General features: G+C 43.1%; 1 long non-coding RNA gene across 1 annotated transcript in view; it reads left to right on the forward strand.

The window, feature by feature from the left end:
- LOC116470419 (uncharacterized) overlaps positions 1 to 4,462 on the forward strand; it is a 39,068-nt gene extending 34,606 nt beyond the window's left edge. Inside the window, exon 2 of the long non-coding RNA XR_004248606.1 lies at positions 3,825 to 4,462. This is a non-coding gene — a long non-coding RNA (uncharacterized LOC116470419). The remainder of the gene's footprint in view (positions 1 to 3,824) is intronic.
- Positions 4,463 to 26,723: the final 22,261 nt, after the last annotated feature.

Raw genomic sequence — 26,723 nt, forward strand, 5'->3', positions numbered from 1 at the left:
GGGGGGGGTTCCATGCAGTAACCTCCCAGCTGGTCCTTTCGCCCGCCACAGTTATCTCAACTCCGTAGGCAAAGCAATCCTGTTAAAACGTCCATTGGATCACACCGCGCCTCTGCTCAGCACCCTTCAATGGCTCCCTGTTTACCTCTGCATAAAAGCCGAAGTCCTCACAAGGCCCTGAGTGACCCGGCCATTACCTCCCTGCTCATTTCAGGCAACCCCACTCACCACCCCGCTAAATGAGATGACCCCAGCCACAGTGGCCTGGCTGTTCCTGGAATGACAGGCTTCCCGCTTAGGGCTGAGATGGAACAGGGACCCCCTCTTAGGGCCTGCTGCACCCCTCACCCCCACCCCCACTGCCCAAGTATGAAAATAAAGGAAAAATATTTAGTTCCTTCACGGGAGAGTCCAGGCACCCAGCTAGCCCTGAGGAGTAAAGGAGCCACCTGAGAAGTGAGGAGAAATGCAGACAGATCCCCACCAAATGGATCCACTGGCACACAGACCTCAGACCGGGGGAAACGAAGACAGAGCTCTGACCACCTGTTCTTTGTTCTCAATTTCTTCCTGAGGGGCCTGGAGGAAGTCACGCCCATGGGTCAGATCTTACCATTCCTTTCTGCCGACCCCAAGATTTTAGAAAAAACTTCGCTTTCTTAACCAATCACAAATCAGAGTCTGAACCCACCTATGACCTTTTAGCCCCATGACTTCAGATATCCCGCCTTTTTAGGCCACATCAATATGTAACCCCCATGTGCTGGTTTATGATTTTACCTGTAACTTCTGCTTTCCTGAAATTTTTCCCTGCCTGAAAAAACCCTTGCAGGCAAGTCATCAGGGAGTTCAGGTCTTAAGTGTGAGCTGCCTGATTCTCCTTGCTTGGCGTCCTGCAAACGAATGCCCCTCTTTCTCTCACTGCAAACCCTCAGTGTGGACGTTTGGCTTTACTGGACCAGGTAGGAAGACTCCATTCAGCTCCACCCTGGCTGAGCCTCTAGAAGGAATGCTCTCTCTTCTTCCCTAATCACCTTTACATCTTTGCTCAGATTTTACCTTCCCAGGGAGACTTACAATGACCACCTACTTTTTACTCAAAATTGCTCCCCACGGTACTCCTAATCCCCCCCTTTTTTTGTATCTTGCTTTGCTTTTTCTATAACCCTTATCTCCTAACATATTGTCCATACCCTCTGGCCAAAACCCACCAGGAACACATACGCAGCTGGGTTGTTTTTGTTTTTTTTTTTCTGGGGGGGTGGGGTGGGGTGGAGAGGACAGGGTCTCACTGTTGCAGTGAAGGAGATCACATACCAGGGGATCTGAGGGTGCCTCCCTCATTGCAGTCACTGGAGCGTGCAGCGGCACCTGTGCTCCTGGTGGCCCTTGCCTGGAGAACATTGATGATCCTATGTACGTTACTTGTTTGCTGTGCTTTTCTTCTTGTCTTCCCCTTCTAGCTTCATGGAGGTAAGGATGTTTTGACTGTTCTGTTAACTGATCCAAGTGCCTAGAACTATAATCACAGTAGAAGCCCAATGTATGTCATTTGCTGAGACGGGGAAGCCTGGAAAATGAGCGGGGTTTGCAGGCTGGGGCAGAATTAGGGAGGAATTGATAAGCTTGAGCTATTTCCAGTCACAGAATCATCGGTTCATCTTCCTATGTCAACCTCACCCACCACTCAGCAGTGATCATAGCCCTGCCTCCCCCCACCCCTCACCACAGGCATGCCTCAGCCCTCAGTGAGCCCCTTAGCAGCAGCACATGCAGCACCATTAAAACACACCCCAGGTGCCATTCTAAATACTGCCTTGTCTTACCCGGTTGGCACTCCTGTGATTTTTAGAGACGAGGAAACTGGGCAGGGCATGGTGGTTCACACCTATAATCCTAGCATTTGGGGATGTCCAGGAGGGAGGATCACTTGAGGCCAGGAGTTTGAGACCAGCCTGGGCAACATAGCAAGACCCTACCTCTCCAAAAAAAGTTTTTAATGAAAAAAATATTTTCAGAGGTGAGGAAACTGAGCACAAGAAGAATAAATAAGTTTTGAGCAGCCGAGCTGGAATTTGAATATAGATCGTCCAACCCCAGAGCCTAAACCTCTCAGAGCATTTCATGGCCATCAACTTAGATGCCAAGAAAGGAAGATGGGGTGAGGAGGTGCGGCAACACTAAGGCAAACTTGATTTGAGGTGTAGCAAGAGGAGATAGTTTTCTTTCTGTTAGGAGGATGCTGTCTGCAGAAAACACTGCTCTGTGTCTCGTGGGAAACCCCACAGGCTGCCCAAAGCCCTCACAGATGCCCAGTCCCATTCAGGCCTGACTCATCCCATTGAGTCAGAAGGGTCTGGTGCCTCTGACACGATGCATCAACTGGGGCATTCATAAAAATGAAAAAGGAGCCAAGCCCGGCCCTTTTCCCCTATCAAAGGAGAGCAGCGGAGATCTGAAAAACAGGGTGATTAACTCCACCAGACACTCGAGTTGCCATGGATACTACCGACCAGCATGACACCTCTTCTGCCCCTTGGTTCTGAGGCTGCCTGTGCTCTCCAGCCCTGGCAGAGAGAGTTTTTCTCCTCACTTCCCCAAAACTGGTTCTAAAAGCACAAAAGGCATTTGAGGACTCAGAGCAGGGGAGAGCTCATTCCATCCCATGTCATCTTTTTCAAAACTACATTTTTCCGTCTCTGTTGCACATCATGTTAGCTGTATTCATGTTAATGGGAGCTTGTGTGTGTGAGTACAGCTGTTCTAGAAAGTATGTATCTGCTCTACGACTTATGATTAAATACCTTGGAGGTCTGAAGAGAGATAACTAAGAGGCAAATTAAAGAGTTTTGTGTGTGTTTTTTTTGTGGGAGGGGGGCAGGGGAACAGGGTCTCACTCTGTCACCCCGGCTGGAGTGCAGTGGCATGATCATAGCTCCCTGCAGCCTCCAACTCCTGAGCTCAAGTGATTTTCCCACAGGCACGAGCAACTGTGTCCAGGTCCATGAACCCTTGTGTCTGTGAATATGTTTATTATAATGATTGTCACTGGTGATCTTGACAGCTATATTAAAATTACTGTTATCGGTAAAATGAAACCTAAACTTTGCCACTAAAGTGAAGTGCCCATATACGTCCAACCCAAGGACAGTGACTGATCTTTGTGTCCAGACTCAAGCTCTTACAAAAAACTGTGCCAGTCACTAACATTCTCAATAAACACTGATCAGATAATCATATTTGAGAGCTGCTTTTAACTTTTCAAATACTCATCTCATTTGAGCTTTACAACTACATGAAATCAACAGTAAGTGACAACTGTCTAACCCAGGCCAAAATCAGTAATATGAATTATAATCATTTTTAAATGCTACAGCGGAAACATATTTGAAATGCACAATCCAAGGTAGATTAATGGAAGGACAGAGGGATGACAGGTGGAGATGTATGTGAACAAGAAAATACAGCAGAATGTCAATAGTAGAATGCCTAGGTTGGACAAATTTCAAAGGTCCTTTTATTCCCCCAAATTCTATGTTTTTATATTGATTTTCTAAGTATTTTTCAGATACTCTAAAATGAAGATAATTTAACATTGGTCAGTTAAGATCAATTTAAGGTTAATCTCTGCAGCAACTCAGAACTGATCCGAAATTTATCAGTCAGGGGCTAGTGTATGCTGTGGTAGCAAACATCACTAAAATCTTGGGGCTTAAAACTACCGAGGTTTATCTCTTGCTTACACAATATGGGAACCACAGATGAGCTGGGGGCTTTGTGCCTGCATCGCCATTGACACTGTCCTCTTTGTTGTTCTCTTCCAGGGCCCAGTGAACAGAGAGCCCCTGGACATTGCCGGAAGGAAAGGAGAGAGCCCAGCAAAGCACACAATGTATCAGGCTTTTCACGTGTCACTGGGTGAAAGGAAGTCACATGGGCCAAGGAGGGGAAGCAGGTGTCATCAGAGCAGTTCCACAGTCCTCTAGGCACAGTAACAGGCATGCTCTTCTGTCCTTCTCTCCTTTTAGATTGTAAGCTACCCGAAGTCAGTCTCCATGGGTTTTTTTCCTTATATGCAAACCACCATATGACAGGTGTGCCAGATAATAACTCAGGTATACCTGAGAATGACCCTATAGTCCAAGAATGTTGGTTCTGAGCTCCAAACTAAGGAATCTGGGAGCTGCCAACCCAGAGGTTTACTCCTTATCTATGGAGCATAGCTGAACCCCTGGCCCATTTCTTGGAACAGGATGTGCGGGGAACCAAGGCCCTTTGTTTTGAGCTAGGTGGAGGTGGCCAGGTAGAGGTCGCCAGGTAGAGGTGGCCAGGCGGAGGTTGCTAAGCAAAGATTGCTATATTAACTGGGTGCTTTTTACAAACCATAGCGGTTACCCCATTCATCCAGCCACTCCTGGACTCCCTGTATGTTTAAGTTCCCCAATAAAACTTATGTCTTGCTCACTGTCTCTGGGTCTTTTCTTCAGCCTCTCAGACACGGTGCCCTCCCTGGGCTTGGACTCAGTGGGGGTGCTACTCCACTACTACAATGCCCAAAAAATGCCCACCTCTCTTTCTGACACTCAGTAAACATCTGCCATTGGCAATGATTGAGCTTCTAACATCTTTACCCTATGAGGAAAAGCAGCTCTTTTCTATGTATGATACCCTTACTTTGCTGGCTCAAGGATGGTGTTCAGAGTGGGTCTTAGAACCTGTGGCACAAAAGCCTGTTGTTGTTTTCTTTGCCTGGTGGAGATTTGAGGCTCAGCAGTAGGAGGGTCTCTCTTTCTGGAGGCTCTCAACCTGACGCTTTGTTATTGTGTCTCTGCAGCAGGGAGCAGGGAAATAGGGAATCACTTAAGGACTTTGGGGCTCCTGTGGAATTTCAGCAAGAGAGAGGTGATAATAAAGACTCAATGGAGTGGGACAATTGGGAGGGACGTAGCTATTAGCAGTCTGAATAAAAGGGAAAAGCAGGCTTTAAAGAAACCCTAAGGCTTGTTTTCGAGACAAAGATCTCATCTTCTCATTCCTGTGGCTCCCTAACCCCCTGTATGCCTCCCCTCCACAGATGTCTTTGAGTCTCTGTCTTGCAGTGATGTATGAGGCCAAGCCCCCTCCCCATAGGCCATCGAGCCAGATGATTCATGCTGAACAATCTAGTACATTCTAACACAGCCTTCTGTGAAAGGCAGCTTGGCTCCAAAGCTGCAAAATACAAAGCCTTTCACAGCAACAGCCAAACAGGTATATAAATGAATCAATACTCAAGCACTCAGCACATTCACACATATTTACTACAGGAACACGCTGGACCAGGCCCAATACCTGGGCTCCTAACTGTGCTAGTCAATATCACTTGTCAATTAAAACCTAAAGGAGTTTTATCACTCCCCCTGACACCCCAGACTCCTGGCTCATAGAATGGATTTCAAGTCAGTGTAAATAGCTTGCTTTGCCCAGCAGCTGTGTTCCTGAAAAGTTTCTTGTAAATCAAATCCTCTTTTAAAATGCATGAAACTTTCTGTTTAAAAGGAACCCTGTGATTAATCCTTTTGTAAGGCAAAACATCTTCCTGTAATATAAAAAATACTACTACCACCTCCCCCCATCTGGCTCTTCCTCCCCTTGCCACATCGTCTTTGCCACCTGCCCACTTCCACTCCATTCCACAGGTCAGCCTTAGGTGCAAATACCATTTTTAAAGAGGATTCACATTTTTGTGACTTGGAAGCAAACCAAAGACCCATCTTTTTAACATGTATCTTACAAATATCCTGGTTGAAAAGCCTGCAGAATATACATCACTTGTTTGCAGATACCACAATACACAATCACCAGAAATGCTGATGAGCTTGGCTATGAAAGGAATGAGCTGATGCTCTCTGAGAAGATGGCTCATCATCCCTTACTCAAAACAAAATCGAAGGCAGCATCTTGGAAAGCAGGTGGAGACACGATTAAGGACGCCTTTACTTCCCCTCCCCAGCTCACGCCACCGCTTCCTGCTAGTGAAGATTGAAAAGTAGAATGAATCATGGAAAATACCATTCTCCAAATGTCATTGGGAACATCAGTCTATACTTTTGCCTAAAAGTGAGACTAAAGATTAGGCCAGTGTTTCTCCTTCTTCCAACATTTCAGATTTTCGCCATGCCTGTGAGCCACCTGTAGCATTACTTACTCGGTTTTAGTTAAATTGACTTCTTCTTACTTAGCCTCATGAGAACTGACGGCCAAGGAAGAGCTTTCCCCTTGACCCTCTGAAGGTCTGCTGAAAAATCAACTCACAAAAGGCAGACAAATGTGTGTAATGTGTATACACAGGAGCCTTGAGAATGATGATGCAATTCCCTCATGAGGTTCCAAAGCTTGCATACCATCTCGAGGTTATAGAAAGAATGCACGCTCAGAGCATGGCCCAAAACAGGTTAGGTTGGTAGATCAAGTTTAGTGCCAAGGCAGGTTATGAGAGGGGGAGAGGAAGGGGCTGGCTACCAAAGGGGGTCCCGTTATGTAGCGTAAGCCTCTTGGGTGGCAGCCCTAAAGAGAATATATGGTAAATGTCCCTTTTCTGACATTTAAAGGGTCAGACTCTCAATCTCCCCTAGATCCAGGAAAGGCCTAGAAAGGGAAGGCCTGGCTGCATCCATGGAGATTCTCTACAGATGCAAATTTCCCCCACAAAAGATAGCTTTGCAAGCCACTTTCTGTCTGTTGGCTCTGTGGCAGCCATTTCAAAATATGTCAAAGAAATAGAGTTTGGAGTAACATATCTTTATTTCCTTCAAGAAGCAATGAGATCCATGAAATTGCAGGTTTAAGATGTAGTTATATCTTTTCTAGAACACGTTAATGTGAGCTTATAACTGAAACCACCTTTGGAAAAATTGTAACGGTGAGAAAATTATGACAGTGAATGAGATCTGATCTAACTCACTTCCATCTTGCCTTTAACCTCCAAACTGCCCTAATTATTCCTGGGCCTGGTCCAAGTTAACTTTGGGAGACATTTAGTTTATACTTCAAATGGTAATAGCCCTTCCCTGAAACTCTACCGCTTTTGTAAAGCTAATGAAAGACCACCAGGTCAGGAGGATGACAGGAGCCTGAATTCTGCTAACACATAAAGGATTACCAGTCATTATGCTGGGGTTCACAAGATTTGCAACTTCCCCAATTATTCCTGCAGATAACATCACTCTTGTAGAACCTAAGATTGGCCTCTTAAGATGTCTTTTCAGGTTTTTTCATTTCTGATGACAGATAGCTCCACCTGGACCTACCAAGGGGTCTGGTGGTCCCACCCAGAAGCAGACTGAGCATGCAGGAGGATCACTTTCCACACCCCTATGATGGCATCCCCAACCAATCAACAGCACCCATTCCCTGGCCTGCCAAACTATCCTTGAAAAACCCTAGTCTCTACATTTTCAGGGAGGCTGATTTGAGTAATAAAATTCCAGTCTCCCACTCAGCTGGCTCTTACTCTAATGCAATTCCCCCATCTTGATAAGTCAGCTCTACCGGACCAGCAGGCAAAATTAACACATTGGGCGATTACATAACTATTTAAAATGGGTTCATCCAGGTGCTACCTAAAGTCATTCTGTGGGCCACTGTTGATACACATACCACACTTTGCCACCACACTTTGAATGGACAAGGTAACCAAATATGATTGAGCCATGCTAGTCTTAATTCCCTTACCATTGTTTGCCTACCTGTGCCTGCATTCATTCAACAAACATTGGTAACTACTATGCATGGGCATTGTACAAGGCATGAATGAGGAGAGAGGAGAGACTCTGTGCCTTTGAGAGCTTACAGTTTGGTGGAGGAGGCTGAAAGAGAGAGAGTTGTGATCTAGCATGTTGTACAAAGAACTGGAGAAGCGCAGAAGAGATATGAGCTCTACTTCAGTAATAGGAACTTCAAAGACAGCACTTTGGCTGGGCTTAGAAGGGTGAGCAAGATTCACTCCAATGAGGGGAGCGAAGAGAAGATGTTTCAGGAGAGAAAACAGCAGGGTACAAAGGCTCAGAGGCATGTGACAGGAAGATGCAGGCAGAAGGGGTGGGCGCTCTGGCTGGCAGGAGAGGGGACAATTTTTAAAAAATCAAATTATGGGGGTCTTTGGTGTAGACTTGGTGATAATGTCCTCAAGGTTAATCCGTATTGTTGCATGTAACAGACTTCCTTCTTAAGGCTGAATGATATTCTATTACAAGTTGTTATAGATTGAATTGTGCCCTCACCCAAGTGTAGAAGCCTTAATTAACCCCCTATATAACTACATTTGGAGATAGGGCCTTTAAAGAGGTAATTAGGGTTACATGAAGTCATAAGCGTAGAGCCCTAATCTAATAGGACTACTGTCTCTATAGGAAGAGGAAGAGACACCAGGGAGGCACTTACACAGAGAAGGGATGAATGGGAGGACATGGCAGGAAGGCAGTCCCCTGCCAGCCACGGAGAGAGGCTTCAGATAACCCAACCCTGCCATACATTGATCTTGGACTTGTAGCATCCGCAGCTGTAAGAGAATAAATTTCTGTTGTTTAAGCCACCCAGTTTGTGATATTTGGTTACGGTGGCACTAACAAATTAATAAATATGTATATATGACATTTTGTGTATCCACTCATCTGTCAATGGACATTGGGGTTGCTTCCACTTTGGGGCTATTGGAAATCATGCTGCTATGAACATGGGTGTGCAAAGATCTCTTCAAGACCCTGCTTTCAATTCTTTTGGATATATATCCAGAAGTGGAATTGCTGAATCATATGGTAATTCTATTTTTAATTTTCTTGAGGAAGTTTCATACTGTTTTCTGTAGCAGCTGTGCCATTTTACATTCCCAGCAGCAGTGCACAAGGGTTCCTATTTCTCCACATCCTCACTAAAACTTGTTGTTTTCTGTGGTTTTTTTTTTTTTTGATAGCAGCCATTCTAATCGGTGTGAGGTGGTATCACATGGTAGTTTTTCTTTGCGTTTCCCTATTGATCAGTAATTCAGTGATATTGGGCATCTTTTCATGTGCTTATTGGCCATCTGTAAATCTTTGGAGATTCAATGTATATTCAAGTCCTTTGAACACTGCTGAATTGTGTTGTTTCCTTTTTGTTGTTGAGTTTTAGGAGTTTACTATATATTATGGATATTAATCCATTATCAGTGTCTTCTTATATTAATAAGAAAAATAAAGCTAAACAGTGGTAAAGTGTTGGGGCAGCAAAAATTTTGGGGGGTGGTATGGAGAGATAATGGGTGATGTTTCTCAGAGCTGCTTCCAGCAGGATTGGGGGCGGCATGGGAAAGTAGAGTGGGAGAGATTCAGCTGAAGGAAGATTTTGTGGTAGGGGGTGATATTGTGGGGTTGATAGAAGGAGCATTTGTCATATAGAATTATTGGTGATGGCCTGGATACGGTTTCATATGAATTGAAAAACTAAATGGAATAAGAGAAAGAGAAAAGCAGGTATTAAAGGACTAAGAATTGGGAGGACCTAGGACATCCAATTAGAGAGTGCCTAAGGAAGTTTGGGGATAGCACCAGGAGATATCAGCTGTGATGGCTTGGAGAAACAGTGTAAACTGGCAGTGTAAACAAGAGCAGGGCATTTATGAGTAGTTGAGAATGGTGAATAAGAGTATGACTAGACAGAAGATAGTAGAGATGACAAGTTTTTTGGGACACAGTCCAAATTGGTCTGATGTCTGGAATGAGACTGGGACCTAATAAAAAGGAAGGTCTACACAGGAGCTCAAACGGGCTGTACCCTGTAGCATTCCAAGGACAGGCCCGAATTCTGAGAAAGGAAAGTGTTAAGAGTATTGTCCAGTCCTTTTTAAGTTGGTGGCTGAGCTTGGTGAGGTGTGTTTTTAAAAGACCATTAGTTCACTGAATACCAAGAGCCTGAGAAACTGCTTGGGTGAGTTGACTAATAAAGGCTGGTCTGTTATCAGACTGTATAGAGGTGGGAAGGCCAAACTGAGGAATTATATCTGGCAGAAGGGAAGAAATGACCGTGGTGGCCTTCTCAGACCCTGTGGGAAAGGCCACTACCCATCCCGTGAAAATGTCTACCCAGACCAAGAGGTATTTTAGTTTCCTGACTCCAGGCCTGTGAGTAAAGTCAATTTGCCAGTCCTGGGCAGGGGCAAATCCCTGAGCTTGATGTGTAGGGAAGGTGGGGGGGCCTGAACAATCTCTGAGGAGTAGTAGAATAGCAGATGGAACACTGAGAAGTGATTTCCTTAAGGATAGATTTCCACGATGGAAAGGAAATGAGAGGTTCTAAGAGGTGGGCTAGCAGCTTGTAACCTACGTGGAAGAGGTTATGAAATGATGACAGGATAGAATGGGCCTGTGAGGTTGGAAGGAGATATTTTCCTTGGTCTAAGAACCATTTGCCTTGTGTGGGAAGAGATTGATAGGTGGAAGTTTTAGTGGGGGAGTAGGTGGGAGTGGCCAGATGAGAAGGAGAAAAACTGCCGGGAGGGATAGAAGTTGGAATGCTAGCTGCTTTTTTAGCTAACTTATCAGGATAAGCATTGTTCTCAGCCATGGGATCTGATGCCTTTTGATGGCCTTTCCAACGAATGACTCCAGCTTCCTTTGGAAGTAAAGCGGTTTTGAGAAGCATTTTTATTAAAGAGGCATTAATGATGGAGGACCCTTGCGTAGTGAGGAAACCTCTTTCAGCCCACAAAACAGCATGGTGGTGGAGGATATGGAAGGCACATTTAGAGTCAGTATAAATATTGACGTGTAGTCCCTTTGCAAGAGTAAGGGCCTGAGTTAAGGCAATGAGTTCAGCTTGCTGAGAGGTAGTGGAGGGGGCAGAGTGGTAGCCTCAATGATAGGTGTGGAAGATATTATAGCATAGCCTGCCTTTGCTGGTGAGTGGTGATTAGGCCTAGTGGAACTGTCATCAGTAAACCAAGTGTGTTCAGGGTGAGGAACAGGAAAGAAGGAAATATGGGGAAATGAAGTGAATGTCAGGTGGATCAGAAAGATACAGTCATGGGGGTCAGGTGTGATATCAGGAATAATATGGGAGGCTGGATTGAAGCCCGGGCCAGGAACAATGGTAATTGTGGGAGATTTAACAAAGAGTGAGTATAGCTGAAGGAGCCAGGGAGCAGAAAGTATATGCGTCAGGTGGGAGGAAGAAAATAGATTTTGGAAGTTATGAGGACTGTACAGAGTGAGTTGAGCATAGTTTGTGACTTTGAGGGCCTCTAAAACTATTAAAATAGTGGCAGCTGCTGCACACAGACATGAGGGCTACGCTAAAAGAGTAAGGTCAAGTTGTTTGGACAGAAAGGCTATAGAGGGTGGTCCTGGTCCTTGTGTAAGAATTGCAACCACACAGCCCTGCACTTCAGCTCTGGGTAATGAAAAACGTTGGGATGAGCTAGGGAGATCTAGTGTGGGAGCAGCTTTTAGGGCTGTTTTTAAGGAACAGAAAGAAGAGTGGAGAAAGGATTTAGGATCTGTGGGGTCAGCTAGGTTTGCTTTTGTGAGTTTATATAATGGTTTAGTCAGGATGGTAAAACTAGGTATCCAAAGGCAGAAGTACCTAGCCATGCCTAGGGAGGAAAGGAGTTATTTTGTAGAAGGGATTGGGGTTTGGGAGATTAGCTGGACATGATCAGCAGGGAGAGCACTTGTGTTTTCATGAGAATTATGCCAAGATAGGTAACAGATGAGGAAGAAATTTGGACTTGACTGAAGTAATGGGGGCTGTCTGTGAAGCCTTGAGGCAGTACAGCCCAGGTAATTTGCTGAGCCTGATGGGTGTCAGGGTCAGTCCAAGTGAAAGTGAAGAGAGGCTGGGATGAAGGGTGCAAAGGAATAGTAAAGAAAGCATGTTTGAGATCCAGAACAGAATAATGGGTTGTGGAGGGAGGTATTGAGAATAGGAGAGTATATGGGTTTGGCAATACAGGGTGGATAGGCAAAACAATTTGGTTGATAAGGCACAGATCCCGAACTGACCTGTAAGGCTTGTCTGGTTTTAGAACAGGTAAAATAGGGGAATTGTAAGGAGAGTTTATAGGCTTTAAAAGGCCATGCTGTAACAGGCGAGGGATAACAGGCTTTAATCCTTTTAAAGCATGCTATGGGATGGAATATTGGCATTGAGCAGGTTAAGGGTGATTTGGTTTTAATGGGATGGTAAGGGGTGTATGATCAGTCACCAAGGAGAGAGTAGAGTTGTACTATACTTGTGGATTAAGGTGGGGAGATACAAGGGGAGGATGTGAAGGAGGCTTTGAACTGGGGAAAAGGGCGGTAATGAGGTATGGATGTAGCCTTGGAATAGTCAGGGAAGCAGATAATTTAGTTAAAATGCCTAGACCTAATAAGGGAACTGGACAGGTGGGGATAACTAAAAAGGACTGCATAAAAGAATATTGTCCAAGTTGGCACCAGATTTGGGGAGTTTTAAGGGGTTTAGAAGTCTGGCCATCAATACCCACAACAGTTATGGAGGCAAGGGAAACAGGCCCTTGAAAAGAAGGTACTGTGGAGTGGGTAGCCTCCATATTGATTAAGAAGGGGATGGACTTACCCTCCACTGTGAGAATTACCCGAAGCTCGGTGTCCGTGATGGTCCTGTAGGCTTCCGAGGTGATCAGGCAGTGTCAGTCTTCAGCCGCTAAGCCAAGAAGATCTGGAAAGGAGTCAGTCAGAGAGCCTTGGGCCAGAGTTCCAAGGGCTCTAGGAGTGGCTGCTGGGTGAGTTGGACAGTCCAATTTCCAGTGGGGTCCCACACAGATGGGACACAGCTTAGGAGGAATCCCAGGCTGTGGGCATTCCTTGGCCCAGTGGCCAGATTTCCAGCACTTGTGGCAAGCTCCTGGAGGAACACCTGGCCACTGCGGTTCAGGCGTTTGGAAGTTCTTGTGTGCTGGAGATGTGGCTGGGGTTTGTCTCACAGTGGAGGCAAGGAATTGCAACTCGGAAATACGTTGCTACTTGGCTGCCTTTACTCTATTATTATACACCTTGAAGGTGAGGTTACTTAAGTCCTATTGTGGGGTTTGAGGGCCGGAATTTAATTTTTGGAGTTTCATTTAATGTCAGGAGCAGATTGGGTAATAAAATGTATATTAAGAATAAGACGGCCTTTTGACCTTTTAGGGTCTAGGGCTCTAAAGCATCTCAGGGTTGCTGCCCAATGAGCCAGGAACTGGCCTGGGATTTTATATTTGATGAAAAAGAGCCTAAACACTAACTGATTTGGGAGAGGTCAGATAAAGAAAAAGGAGTGTTAACCTTGACTCTGCCTTTAGCTCCAGCCACCTTTTTAAGAGGAAATTGCTGGGCAGGTGGGGGAGGGGTAGTCACGGAATGAAACTGTGCCCAGACCGGGTGTGAGGAGATGGGGTGATAAAAGGATTATAGGGTGGGGGAGCAGAGGCTGAGGAAAAATTGGGAGCTACCTTGGCCTGGCTATAAGCAGCCTGGGGAGGAGGGGAGAGGTCGGATGGTTCCATAGAAAAGGAAGATTCAAAAGAGGAAAGACTCAGTGATGCTTGGGGTTGGGACTGAGGGGGCAGGCAGGAGAGAAAGAAGGAAGATTTGGGATGAGTTGCATTGGGAACAGAGACTAGGGAGGGACCAATGTGTAAAAGAATGCCTGGACATCAGGCCCCTCAGACCATTTGCCCATTTTAAGACAAGAATTCTTTAGATCTTGTAGGATGGAAAAATCCAAAGTGCCATTTTCTGGCTATTTGGAACCACTGTCAAGTTTGTACTGGGGTCAAGCAGCATTGCAGAAGAAAATAAGATGCTTAGATTTTAGGTCAGGCAAGAGTTGAAGAGGTTTTAAGTTCTTGAGAACACAAGCTAAGGGAGAAGAAGGAGGAATGGAGGGTGGAAGGTTGCCCATAGTGAAGGAGGCAAGCCCAGAGAAAAGAGAGAGTAGAGACATGGAGAGAAGGGGTCAGGGGGTGCTTGCCCCCCAGGAAAGTGGAGAAGGGGTAGAGACATGGAGAGAAGGGGTAATGGGGTGCTTGCCCCCCAGAAAAGCAGTACTTGCCGCTAAGCATGTAGAACCAAGTCAGGCGTCCACACATGGTCAGACACCTCTGAAACTTGGGTGAATAATCAGGCAGGCATCCCCACGCAATTAAACACCAAAGGAAAACTGTCTTCCTGAGTCCATGACCGGCACCAGAGTTTTGGGTCCACCATTAAAATGCGTCTCCTTTGTCTCTACCAGAAAAGGAAAGGAACTGAAATTAAGAGAAGGGAGAGATTGAAGTGTGGTGCCAAGATTGAAAGGAGAAAGTGTTGAGGGATAGTGAGAGAGGTTGGAGAAGAGAGTAAAGAGAGGCCGCTTACCGGATTTAAAATTGGTGAGATGTTCATTGGGCTGGTTGGACTGAGGACCCGAGGATGTAGGTGAATCTTTCTCATGGAGTAAAGAGCAGAAGGACAGGGGATTGATCTCCCAAGGGAGGTCCCCCAGTCTGAGTCATGGCCCAAATCTCACCTGATTTCACTTGCTTCCATGTGAAGAGACCACCAAACAGGCTTTGTGTGAGCAACAAGACTGTTTATTTCACCTGGATGCAGGCAGGCTGAGTCTGAAAAGAGAGTCAGTGAAGGCAGATAGGGGTGGGGCCGTTTTATAAGATTTGGGTAAGTAAAGGAAAATTACAGTCAAAGGGGGTTGTTTTCTGGCTGGCAGGAGTGGGGGTCACAAGGTGTTCAGTAGGGGAGCTTTTGAGCTAGGATGAGGCAGGAGAAGGAATTTCACAAGATAATGTCATCAGTTAAGGCAGGGATGGGCTACTTTCACTTCTTTTGTGGTGGAATGTCATCAGTTAAGGCAGGAACCAGCCATCTGGATGTGTACATGCAGCTCACAGGGTATATGATGGCTTAGCTTGGGCTCAGAGGCCTGACAATCAGGTATGTGATTTGCAAATATTTTCTCCCATTCTATCGGTTGATTTTTTACTCTGTTTATATTGTATTTTGATGCACAATTTTTAAAAACTTTCATGAAGCCTAATTTGTCTATTTTTTTCTTTCGTTACCTGTGCCTTTGCAGTCATTTCCAAGAAATCATGACCAGATCAAATGTAGTAAATATTTTGCCCTATGTTTTCTTCTAAGAGTCTTATAGTTCTAGGTCTTATATTTAGATCTTTCATCAATTTTGAGTTAATGTTTGTGTATGGTGTTAGGTAAAGGTCCAACTCGATTCTTTTGTGTGTAGATATCCAGTTTTCTCAGCACAATTTGTTGAAAAGATTATTCCCCATTGAATTGTCTTAGCACACTGATCATCATCTGGCCAGTTTATTTCTGGGCTTTCTGTTTTATTATATTGATTTATATGTCTGTCATTAGGCCAGTACCACACTGTTTTGATCATTATTGTTTTTCTGAAACAGAGTCTAACTTCGTCACCTAGGCTGGAGTGAGGTGGTACAATCATGGCTCACTGCATCCTCTACATCCCTGGGCTCAGGTGATACCCCTACCTCAGCCTCCTGAGTAGCAGGGACACAGGGACACACCACCATGCCCAGCTAATTCTTGTATTTTTTTCTTTTTTCTTTTCTTTTTTTTTTTTTTTGTAGAGACAGGGTTTTGCCATGTTGCCCAGGCTAACCTGGAACTCTTGAGCTCAAGTGATCTTCACACCTCAGCCTCCCTGCTGGGATTAGAGGCATGAGGCACCACATCTGGCCAATTACTATAATTTTTTAGTAAGTTTTGAAGCTAGGAAATATGAATCCTCTAGATGTATTCTTTTTCTTAGGATTGTTATGGCTGTCCAGAATCCCTTGAAATTTCATGAAAATTTTAGAATATACCTTTCTATTTCTGAAAAAAAGTCATTGAGATTTTGATAGGGATTTCATTGAATCTGTAGATTATCTGGAGTAGAGTAACATCTTAAAAATATTGTCTTCCAATCCTCGAGCATATGATATATTTCCCTTTATTTATGTCTTCTTCCATTTCTTTTAACCATGTTTTTTAAATTTAATTTTATTATTATTATACTTTAAGTTTTAGGGTACCTGTGCACAATGTGTGGGTTTTTAACATATGTATACATGTGCCATGTTGGTGTGCTGCACCCATTAACTTGTCATTTAGCATTAGGTATATCTCCTAATGCTATTCCTCCCCCCTCCCCCCACCCCACAACAGTCCCCGGAGTGTGATGTTCCCCTTCCTGTGTCCATGAGTTCTCATTTTTCAATTCCCACCCATGAGTGAGAACATGTGATGTTTGGTTTTTTGTCCTTGCGATACTTTGCTGAGAATGATGGTTTCCAGTTTCATCTAACTCCCTACAAAGGACATGAACTCATCCGTTTTTATGGCTGCATAGTATTGCATGATGTATATGTGCCACATTTTCTTAATCCAGTCTATCGTTGTTGGACATTTGGGTTGGTTCCAAGTCTTTCCTCTTGTGAATAGTGCCACAATAAACATACGTGTGCATGTGTCTTTATAGCAGCATGATTTATAATCCCTTGGGTATATACCCAGTAATGGGATGGCTGGGTCAAATGGTATTTCTAGTTCTAGATCCCCGAGGAATCGCCACACCGACTTCCACAATGGTTGAACTAGTTTACAGTCCCACTAACAGTGTAAATTTTTACTATTTCTCCCCATCCTCTCCAGCACCTGTTGTTTCCTGACTTTTTAATGATCGCCATTCTAACTGGTGTGAGATCGTATGTCATTGTGGCTTTTTTTTTTATTATTATTATACTTTAGGTTTTAGGGTACATGTGCACAATGTGCAGGTTTGTTACATATGTATCCATGTGCCATGTTGGTGTGCTGCACCCATTAACTCGTCATTTAGGATTAGGTATATCTCCTAATGCTGTCCCTCTCCCCTTACCCCACCCCACAACAGTTCCTGGAGTGTCATGTTCCCCTTCCTGTGTCCAGGAGTTCTCATTGTTCAATTCCCACCTATGAGTGAGAACATGCGGTGTTTGGTTTTTTGTCCTTGCGATAGTTTACTGAGAATGATGTTTTCCAGTTTCATCCATGTCCCTACAAAGGATATGAACTCATCATTTTTTATGGCTGTATAGTATTCCATGGTGTATAGATGCCACATTTTCTTAATCCAGTCTATTGTTGTTGGACATTTGGGTTGGTTCCAAGTCTTTGCTATTGTGAATAGTGCCGCAATAAACATACGTGTGCATGTGTCTTTATAGCAGCATGATTTATAGTCCTTTGGGTATATAACCAGTAATGGGATGGCTGGGTCAAATGGTATTTCTAGTTCTAGATCCCTGAGGAATCTCCACACTGACTTCCGCAATGGTTGAACTAGTTTACAGTCCCACCAACAGTGTAAAAATGTTCCTATTTGTCCACATCCTCTCCAGCACCTGTTGTTTCCTGACTTTTTAATGATGGCCATTCTAACTGGTGTGAGATGGTATCTCATTGTGGTTTTGATTTGCATTTCTCTGATGGCCAGTGATGATGAGCATTTTTTCATGTGTTTTTTGGCTGCATAAATGTCTTCTTTTGAGAAATGTCTGTTCATATCCTTTGCCCAGTTTTTGATGGGATTGTTTGTTTTTTTCTTGTGAATTTGCTTGAGTTCATTGTGGATTCTGGAAATTAGCCCTTTGTCAATGAGTAGGTTGCAAAAATTTTCTCCCATTCTGTAGGTTGCCTGTTCACTCTGATGATAGTTTCTTTTGCTGTGCAGAAACTCTTTAGTTAAATTAGATCCTATTTGTCAATTTTGGCTTTTGTTGCCATTGCTTTTGGTGTTTTAGACATGAAGTCCTTGCCCATACCTATGTCCTGCATGGTATTGCCTAGGTTTTCTTGTAGGATTTTAATGTTGATCCATTTTGATATAAGTTTAAGAAGGGATCCATTTCAGTTTTTCTACATATGGTAATTTTTCCAGACCTTTTTAATAGAATCCTTTAGGTTTGTCAAAGATCAGATAGTATTAGATATGTGGCATCATTTCTGAGGGCTATGTTCTGTTACATTGATCTATGTCTCTATGGTGGTACCAGTACCATGCTGTTTTGGTTACTGTAGCCTTGTAGTATACTTTGAAGTCAGGTAGCGTGATGCCTCCAGCTTTGTTCTTTTGGCTTAGGATTGACTTGGCGATGTGGGCTCTTTTTTGGTTCCATATGAACTTTAAAGTAGTTTTTTCCACTTCTGTGAAGAAAGTCATTGGTAGCTTGATGGGGTTAGCATTGAATCTATAAAGTACCTTGGGCAGTATGGCCATTTTCACGATATTGATTCTTCCAACCCATGAGCATGGAATGTTCTTCCATTTGTTTGTATCCTCTTTTATTTCATTGAGCAGTGGTTTGTAGTTCTCCTTGAAGAGGTCCTTCACATCCCTTGTAAGTTGGATTCCTAGGTATTTTATTCTCTTTGAAGCAATTGTGAATGGGAGTTCACTCATGATTTGGCTCTCTGTTTGTCTGTGATTGGGGTACAAGAATGCTTGTGATTTTTGTACATTGATTTTGTATCCTGAGACTTTGTTGAATTTGCTAATCAGCTTAAGGAGATTTTGGGCTCAGACAATGGGGTTTTCTAGGTATACAATCATGTCATCTGCAAACAGGGACAATTTGACTTCCTCTTTTCCTAATTGTATACCCTTTATTTCCTTCTCCTTCCTGATTGCCCTGGCCAGATCTTCCAGCACTATGTTGAATAGGAGTGGTGAGAGAGGGCATCCCTGTCTTGTGCCAGTTTTCAAAGGGAATGCTTCCAGTTTTTGCCCATTCAGTATGATATTGGCTGTGGGTTTGTCATAGACAGCTCTTATTATTTTGAGATATGTCCCATCAATACCTAATTTAATGAGAGTTTTTAGCATGAAGGGTTGTTGAATTTTGTCAAAGGCCTTCTCTGCATCTATTGAGATAATCATGTGGTTTTTTGTCTTTGGTTCTGTTTATATGCTGGATTACATTTATTGATTTGCATATGTTGAACCAGCCTTGCATCCCAGGGATGAAGCCCACTTGATCATGGTGGATAAGCTTTCTGATGTGCTGCTGGATTCGGTTTGCCAGTATTTTATTGAGGATTTTTGCATCAATGTTCATCAAGGTTATTTGTCTGAAATTCTCTTTTTTGGTTATGTCTCTGCCAGGCTTTGGTATCAGGACAATGCTGGCCTCATAAAATGTGCTAGGGAGGATTCCCTCTTTTTCTATCGATTGGAATAGTTTCAGAAAGAATGGTACCGGTTCCTCCTTGTACCTCTGGTAGAATTCGGCTGTGAATCCATCAGGTCCTGGACTCTTTTTGGTTGGTAAGCTATTGCTTCTTGCCACAATTTCAGAGCCTGTTATTGGTCTATTCAGAGATTCAACTTCTTCCTGGTTTAGTCTTGGGAGGGTGTATGTGTCGAGGAATTCATCCATTTCTTCTAGATTTTCTAGTTTATTTGCATAGAGGTGTTTGTAGTATTCTCTGATGGTAGATTGTATTTCTGTGGGATTGGTGGTAATATCCCCTTTTTCATTTTTTATTGCATCTATTTGATTCTTCTCTCTTTTCTTCTTTATTAGTCTTGCTATTGTTCAATCAATTTTGTTGATCTTTTCAAAAAACCAGCTCCCGGATTCATTAATTTTTTGAAGGGTTTTTGGTGTCTCTATTTCCTTCAGTTCTGCTCTGATTTTAGTTACTTCTAGCCTTCTGCTAGCTTTTGAATGTGTTTGCTCTTGCTTTTCTAGTTCTTTTCATTGTGATGTCAGGGTGTCAATTTTGGATCTTTCCTGCTTTCTCTTGTGGGCATTTAGTGCTATAAATTTCCCTCCACACACTGCTTTGAATGTGTCCCAGAGATTCTGGTATGTTGTGTTTTTGTTCTCGTTGGTTTCAAAGAACGTCTTTATTTCTGCCTTCATTTCATTATTTACCCAATAGTCATTCAGGAGCAGGTTGTTCAGTTTCCATGTAGTGGAGCTCTTTTGAGTGAGTTTCTTAATCATGAGTTCTAGTTTGATTGTACTGTGGTCTGAGAGACAGTTTGTTATAATTTCTGTTCTTTTACATTTGCTGAGGAGAGCTTTACTTCCAACTATTTGGTCAATTTTGGAATAGGTATGGTGTGGTGCTGAAAAAAATGTATATTCTGTTGATTTGGGGTGGAGAGTTCTGTAGATGTCTATTAAGTCCACTTTGTGCAGAGCTGAGTTCAATTCCTGGATATCCTTGTTAACTTTCTGTCTCGTTGATCTGTCCATTATTATTGTGTGGGAGTTTAAGTCCCTTTGTAGGTCACTCAGGACTTGCTTTATGAATCTGAGTGCTCCCGTGTTGGGTGCATATATATTTAGGATAGTTAGCTCTTCTCATTGAATTGATCCCTTTACCATTATGTAATGGCCTTCTTTGTCTCTTTTAATCTTTGTTGGTTTAAATTCTATTTTATCAGAGACTAGGATGGCAAACCCTGCCTTTTTTTGTTTTCCATTTGCTTGATAGATCTTCCTCCATCCTTTTATTTTGAGTCTATGTGTGTCTCTGCATGTGAGATGGGTTTCCTGAATACAGCACACTGATGCGTCTTGACTCCTTATCCAGTTTGCCAGTCTGTGTCTTTTAATTGGAGCATTTAGCCCATTTACATTTAAAGTTAATATTGTTATGTGTGAATGTGATCCTGTTATTATGATGTTAGTTGGTTATTTTGCTCATTCGTTGATGCAGTTTCTTCCTAGCATTGATGGTCTTTACAATTTGGCATGTTTTTGCAGGGGCTGGTACTGGTTGTTCCTTTCCATGTTTAGTGCTTCCTTCAGGAGCTCTTTTAGGGCAGGCCTGGTGGTGACAAAATCACTCAGTATTTGCTTGTCTGTAAAGTATTTTATTTCTCCTTCACGTATGAAGCTTAGTTTGGCTGGATATGAAATTCTGGGTTGAAAATTCTTTTCTTTAAGAATGTTGAATATCGGCCCCCACTCTCTTCTGGCTTGTAGAGTTTCTGCCAAGAGATCAGCTGTTTGTCTGATGGGCTTCCCTTTGTGGGTAACCTGACCTTTCTCTCTGGCTGCCCTTAACATTTTTTCCTTCATTTCAACTTTGGTGAATCTGACAATTATGTGTCTTGGCGTTGCTCTTCTCGAGGAGTATCTTTGTGGCATTCTCTGTATTTCCTGAATTTGAATGTTGGCCTGCCTTGCTAGATTGGGGAAATTCTCCTGGATATTATCTTGCGGAGTGTTTTCCAACTTGGTTCCATTCTCCCTGTCATTTTCAGGTACACCAATCAGATGTAGGTTTGGTCTTTTCACATAGCCCCAATTTCTTGGCGGCTTTGTTCATTTCTTTTTATTCTTTTTTCTCTAAACTTCCCTTCTCGCTTCATTGCATTCATTTCATCTTCCATCATTGATACCCTTTCTTCCAGTTGATCGCGTCAGCTCCCGAGGCTTCTGCAATCTTCGTGTAGTTCTCAATACTTGGCTTTCAGCTCCATCAGCTCCTTTAAGGCCTTCTCTCCATTGGTTATTCTAGTTATCCATTCATCTAATTTTTTTTCAAAGTTTTTAACTTCGCTATTGTTTTGAATTTCCTCCCATAGCTCGGAGTAGTTTGGCTGTCTGAAGCCTTCTTCTCTCAACTCGTCAAAGTCATTCTCTGTCCAGCTTTGTTCCATTGCTGGTGAGGAACTGTGTTCCTTTGGAGGAGGAGAGGTGCTCTGCTTTTTAGAGTTTCCAGTTTTTCTGCTCTGTTTTTTCCCCATCTTTTGGTTTTATCTACTTTTTGTCTTTGATCATGGTGATGTACAGATGGGTTTTTGGTGTGGATGTCCTTTCTGTTTGTTAGTTTTTCTTCTACCAGACAGGACCCTCAGCTGCAAGTCTGTTCAAGTTTGCTAGAGGTCCACTCCAGACCCTGTTTGGCTGGGTGTCAGCAGCGGTGGCTGCAGAACAGCGGATTTTTGTGAGACCACAAATTCAGCTGTCTGATAGTCCCTCTGGAAGTTTTGTCTCAGAGGCGTACCCGACCGAGTGAGGTGTCAGTCTGTCCCTACTTGGGGGTCCCACCCAGTTAGGCTTCTCGGGGGTCAGGGACCCACTTTAGGAGGCAGTCTGTCTGTTCTCAGATCTCCAGCTGCGTGCTGGGAGAACCACTACTCTCTTCAAAGCTGCCCGTCAGACAGGGACATTTAAGTCTGCAGAGGTTCCTGCTGAATTTTTGTTTGTCTGTGCCCTGCCCCCAGAGTTGGGGCCTACAGAGGCAGGCAGGCCTCCTTGAGCTGTGGTGGGCTCCACCCAGTTCGAGTTCCTGGCTGCTTTGTTTACCTAAGCAAGCCTGGGCAATGGCAGGCACCCCTCCCCCAGCCAGGCTGCCACCTTGCAGTTTGATCTCAGACTGCTGTGCTAGCAATCAAGGAGACTCTGTGGGCATAGGACCCTCGGAGCCAGGTGCGGGACACAATCTCCTGGTGTACCATTTTCCAGGCCCATTGGAAAAGCGCAGTATTAGGGTGGGACTGACCCGATTTTCCAGATGCCATCTGTTACCCCTTTCTTTGACTAGGAAAGGGAACTCCCTGACCCCTTGCGCTTCCCAAGTGAGGCAATGCCTCGCCCTGCTTCGGCTCGCACACAGTGTGCTGCACCGACTGTCCTGCACCCACTGTTTGGCACTCCCTAGTGAGATGAACCCGGAACCTCAAACGAAAATGCAGAAATCACCCATCTTCTGTGACGCTCAGGCTGGGAGCTGTAGACTGGAGCTGTTCCTATTCAGCCATCTTGGCTCCACCCTCCCTCATTGTGGTTTTGATTTGCATTTGTCTGATGGCCAGTGATGATGAGCATTTTTTCATGTGTTCTTTGGCTGCACAAATGTCTTCTTTTGAGAAGTGTCTGTTCATATCCTTCGCCCACTTTTTGATGGGGTTGTTTTTTTTCTTGTAAATTTGTTTGAGTTCATTGTAGATTCTGGATATTAGCCCTTTGTCAGATGAGTAGGTTATGAAAATTTTCTCCCATTTGTAGGTTGCCTGTTCACTCTGATGGTAGTTTCTTTTGCTGTGCAGAAGCTCTTCAGTTTAATTAGATCCCATTTGTCCATTTTAGCTTTTGTTGCCATTGCTTTTGGTGTTTTAGACATGAAGTCCTCCCCCATGCCTATATCCTGAATGGTACTGCCTAGGTTTTCTTCTAGGGTTTTTATGGTTTTAGGTCTAACATTTAAGTCTTTAATCCATCTTGAATTAATTTTTGTATAAGGTGTAAGGAAGAGATCCAGTTTCAGCTTTCAAGATATGGCTAGCCAGTTTTCCCAGCAACATTTATTAAATAGGGAATCCTTTCCCCATTGCTTGTTTTAATCAGGTTTGTTTTGGTCACTGTAGCCTTGTAGTATAGTTTGAAGTCAGGTAGCATGATGCCTTCGGCTTTGTTCTTTTGGCTTAGGATTGACTTGGCGATGTGGGCTCTTTTTTGGTTCCATATGAACTTTAAAGTAGTTTTTTCCAATTTGTGAAGAAAGTCATTGGGAACTTGATGGGGATGGCATTGAATCTATAAATTACCTTGGGCACTATGGCCATTTTCACAATATTGATTCTTCCTATCCGTGAGCATGGAATATTCTTCCGTTTGTTTGTATCCTCTTTTGTTTTGTTGAGCAGTGATTTGTAATCCTCCTTGAAGAGGTCCTTCACATCCCTTGTAAGTTGGATTCCTAGGTATTTTATTCTCTTTGAAGCCATTGTGAATGGCAGTTCACTCATGATTTGGCTCCGTGTTTGTCTGTTATTGGTGTATAAGAATGCTTGTGATTTTTGTACGTTGATTTTGTATCCTGAGACTTTGCTGAAGTTGCTTATCAGCTTAAGGAGATTTTGGGCTGAGACAATGTTTTCTAGATACACAATCGTGTCATCTGCAAACAGGGACAATTTGACTTCCTCTTTTCCTAATTGAATGCCCTTTATTTCCTTCTCCTGCCTGATTGCCCTGGCCAGAACTTCCAACACTATGTTGAGTAGAAGTGGTGAGAGATGGCATCCATGCCTTGTGCCAGTTTTCAAAGGGAATGCTTCCAGTTTTTGCCCATTCAGTATGATATTGGCTGTGGGTTTGTCATAGATAGCTCTTATTATTTTGAGATACATCCCATCAATACCTAATTTAATGAGAGTTTTTAACATGAATGGTTGTTGAATTTTGTCAAAGGCTTTTTCTGTATCTATTGAGATAATCATGTGGTTTTGTCTTTGGTTCTGTTTATATGCTGGATTGCGTTTACTGATTTGCATATGTTGAACCAGCCTTGCATCCCAGGGATGAAGCCCACTTGATCATGGTGGATAAGCTTTCTGATGTGCTGCTGGATTCGGTTTGCCAGTATTTTATTGAGGATTTTTGCATCAATGTTCATCAAGGTTATTCGTTTAAAATTCTCTTTTTTTGTTTTGTCTCTGCCAGGCTTTGGCGTCAGGATGATGCTGGCCTCATACAATGTGTTAGGGAGGATTCCCTCTTTTTCTATCGATTGGAATAGTTTCAGAATGAATGGTACCAGCTCCTCCTTGTACCTCTGGTAGAATTCGGTTGTGAATCCATCTGGTCCTGGACTTTTTATGGCTGGTAAACTATTGATTATTGCCACAATTTCAGAGCCTGTTATTGTCGTTTTCAGAGATTCAACTTCTTCCTGGTTTAGTCTTAGGAGGGTGTATGTGTCAAGGAATTTATCTGTTTCTTCTAGATTTTCTAGTTCATTTGTGTAGAGGTGTTTGCAGTATTCTCTGATGGTAGTTTGTATTTCTGTGGGATCAGTGGTGATATCCCCTTTATCATTTTTTGTTGCATCTATTTGATTCTTCTCTCTTTTCTTCCTTATTAGTCTTGCTAGTGTTCTATCAATTTTGTTGATCTTTTCAAAAAACCAGCTCCTGGATTCATTGATTTTTGAAGGGTTTTTTGTGTCACTATTTCCTTCAGTTCTTCTCTGATTTTAGTTATTTCTTGCCTTCTGCTAGCTTTTGAATGTGTTTGCTCTTGCTTTTCTAGTTCTTTTAATTGTGATGTTAGAGTGTCAATTTTGGATCTTTCCTGTTTTCCCTTGTGGGCATTTAGTGCTATAAATTTCCCTCTACACACTGCTTTGAATGTGTCCCAGAGATTCTGGTATGTTGTGTCTTTGTTCTCGTTGGTTTCAAAGAACATCTTTATTTCTGCCTTCATTTTGTTATGTGCCCAGTAGTCATTCAGGAGCAGGTTCTTCTGTTTCCATGTAGTTGAGTGGTTTTGAGTGAGTTTCTTAATCCTGAGTTCTAGTTTGATTGCACTGTGGTCTGAGAGACAGTTTGTTATAATTTCTGTTCTTTTACATTTGCTGAGGAGTGCTTTACTTCCAACTATGTGGTCAACTTTTGAAGAGGTGTGGTGTGGTGCTGAAAAGAATGTATATTCTGTTGATTTGGGGTGGAGAGTTCTGTAGATGTCCATTAGGTCCACTTGGTGCAGAGCTGAGTTCAATTCGTGGGTATCCTTGTTAACTTTCTGTCTCATTGATCTGTCTAATGTTGACAGTGAGGTGTTAAAGTCTCCCATTATTATTTTGTGGGAGTCTAAGTCTCTTTATAAGTCACTAAGGACTTGCTTTATGAATCTGAGTGCTCCTGTATTGGGTGCATATATATTTAGGATAGTTAGCTCTTCTTGTTGAATTGATCCCTTTACCATTATGTAATGGCCTTCTTTGTCTCTTTTGATCTTTGTTGGTTTAAAATCTGTTTTATCAGAGACTAGGATTGCAACCTCTGCCTTTTTTGTTTTCCATTTGCTTGGTAGATCTTCCTCCATCCCTTTATTTTGAAGCTATGTATGTCTCTGCATGTGAGATGGGTTTCCTGAATACAGCACACTGATAGATATTGACTCTTTATCCAATTTGCCAGTCTGTGTCTTTTAATTGGAGCATTTGGCCCATTTACATTTAAAGTTATTATTGTTATGTGTGAATTTGATCCTGTCATTATGATGTTAGCTGGTTATTTTGCTCATTAGTTGATGCAGTTTCTTCCTAGCATTGATGGTGTTTACATTTTGGCATGTTTTTGCAGTGGCTGGTACCAGTTGTTCCTTTCCATGTTTAGTGCTTCCTTCAGGAGCTCTTTTAGGGCAGGCCTGGTGGTGACAAAATCTCTCAGCATTTGCTTGTCTGTAAAGTATCTTATTTCTCCTTCACTTATGAAGCTTAGTTTGGCTGGATATGAAATTCCGGTTTGAAAATTCTTTTCTTTAAGAATGTTGAATATCGGCCCCCACTCTCTTCTGGCTTGTAGAGTTTCTGCCGTGAGATCTGCTGTTAGTCTGATGGGCTTCCCTTTGTGGGTAACCCGACCTTTCTCTCTGGCTGCGTTTAACATTTTTTCTTTCATTTCAACTTTGATGAATCTGACAATTATGTGTCTTGGAGTTGCTCTTCTCGAGGAGTATCTTTGTGGCATTGTCTGTATTTCCTGAATCTGAAGGTTGACCTGCTTTGCTAGATTGGGGAAGTTCTCCTGGATAATATCCTGCATAGTGTTTTCCAACTTGGTTCCATTCTCCCCAGACATAGATTTTGTCTTTTCACATAGTCCCATATTTCTTGGAGGCTTTGTTTGTTTCTTTTTATTCTTTTTTCTTTAAACTTCCCTTCTCACTTCATTTCATT

Source organism: Hylobates moloch, unplaced genomic scaffold, assembly GCF_009828535.3.
Source record: "Hylobates moloch isolate HMO894 unplaced genomic scaffold, HMol_V3 SCAFFOLD_6, whole genome shotgun sequence".
Classification (NCBI taxonomy): domain Eukaryota; kingdom Metazoa; phylum Chordata; class Mammalia; order Primates; family Hylobatidae; genus Hylobates; species Hylobates moloch.